Source organism: Mus caroli, chromosome 15 (assembly GCF_900094665.2).
Source record: "Mus caroli chromosome 15, CAROLI_EIJ_v1.1, whole genome shotgun sequence".
In the NCBI taxonomy this organism is placed as follows: Eukaryota; Metazoa; Chordata; class Mammalia; order Rodentia; family Muridae; genus Mus; species Mus caroli.
This window is the reverse complement of record NC_034584.1, coordinates 20165468-20167559: the sequence shown is the minus strand read 5'-3', so window position 1 is coordinate 20167559 and position 2092 is coordinate 20165468.

Sequence of the window (2092 nt, the reverse complement as noted above, 5' to 3'; positions counted from 1 at the left end):
ATCAAAACCAGGACAGCAGCCGGTACCAGAACTTTAGGAGTTCCTTGCTGTTGCCCAGACACAGAGCTGGAGACAGTGACACTCAAAAGTGGTGCATAATTCCTAATGCACATAGACAAAGTGTGTGTGGTTCTGGAGGTTAGTGTGGGCTGTGTTCCTCTGCAGATTCTAGAGGACTCTTCCCTAGCCATTTCCAGAATCCAGAGGCCTCTATCTTTCCTGGCATCCTATTTATTATATTATATGCCTGGCATCTATTATCAGTTTGGGGGAGTTGTAAGGCATGGTCCCAAAACCCCTGCCTTGAGCCTCCTGCCTCACAAAGATGCTATGACAAATTGTCTCAGTAGCCTAGGATCTACTCTCATCTTAAGATCCTTGGCTACTAAGCCTACAAAGTCCCTTAGTCACAGGGGTCACTTGTTCATAGTCCCAGAAGTTAGGTCTTTGAAGGCCATCCTCCAGCCTACCTCAGACTCTGTTCTTCCAAGCACATAATGACTATTGTACAAGGGTCTAGAGATAAAGATCTGAGCCTCCTGCAAAAAAAAAAAAAAAAAAAAAAAAAAATGAAGCCTCATTAGATGATTCAGTGGTTAAGGAAGCAGACTGATCTTGTAGAGGACCAGAGCTTGATTCCCAGACCCCACATTAGTTGTCTCACAAACGTCTGCAATTCTAGTTCTAGGTGAATAGCAATGAGGATGTCTCTAGCCACATGCACACACAAACACACACACACACACACTTAAAAAATTAAATGTTAAAGATGTAAGTGTATGCATTGTATATAATGTGCATGCATGTGTGTCTCTTTGGAGGTGTGTGCATGTGAGTACAGGTACCTGTGGTGTCCAGAAGAGATCATTAAACGCTATGGAAATGGAATTACACGTGGTTGTGAGTGGCTCCATGTAAGTGTTAGAAACTGAATTTGTGTTCTCTGGAAAAGCACTAAGCGCCCTTCCCTTAACCAGTGATCCATCCCTCTATCCCCATATTTTTTTTCGTGCACAATAATTTTATTTATTTATGAAGTGTTATATAGTTTATTTGTATAATTGAATTTTCTTCAGGAAATATGTGCCAATTACATTTTCCCTTCTCCCAGCTTTCCCCATATTATTCCTATCTCCACACCAACCCAAATCTACACACTTTCTCTTCATCTCTCTCAATAAAAAACAGACAGGCATTTAAAAATAATCATCACAATAAAATAACTCTGTTCTATAAATGTGAAGCTGTATCAGATTTACTTAGATGATTAACCTGAAAGGATCAGAAGACATTAATAACATGAAACTTCAAAATGTGTCAGTTTCACAATTTTCTTAGGTGCTGCTGAAGGCACTTGAGAAATCAGGGGCAGAGAAAGACTGTCTGTCTTACCTTTAATCATCCATGAAAATTCCTTTGAAAAGCCTTCTCCTCCTCAACTAGGATGAGACCCTGGAATTATTTTCAGACTTTAATTAATAAAATACAATTTTCACAATTTCATGAATTTACATTGAGTATTGGAAACATATATTCCCGGTATTTTACCCTCTTTTATTCCTTACAGTTCCCAGCATATTCTCAATTTCCCCCATCCTATGTCTATGTCTTTTCCCCACAGTGTCCTGCACGGAGGCACCACTCTTATGTGGTCACAATTGCATCAACCATGTACTTCCCAGGAAGACAGCATTTCATAGAACTCCTCTCCATCTTTTGGTTATACAGTCTTTTCACCACCACCCTCATCTGTCCTGTTACAGGGGTCTTAATCCCACGGAGAGTTAAAAACTCAAAAGTTATTATCCCTAGCATTCTCTGTATTAATTTTTTTCTTACTGCCAAAAGAAGGTTTTCTGTCCAAGATAGATCACAGTACTACTGTAGAAACATGAATATAACTTTTTTCTTTTTCTTTTTTTTTCTTATTTTTTTTATTACATATTTTCCTCAATTACATTTCCAATGCTACCCCAAAGTTCCCCATAACCCTCACCCCACTTCCCTACCCACCCATTCCCATTCTTTTGGCCCTGGCATTCCCCTATATTGGGGCATATAAAGTTTGCAAGTCCAATGGGCCTCTCTTTCC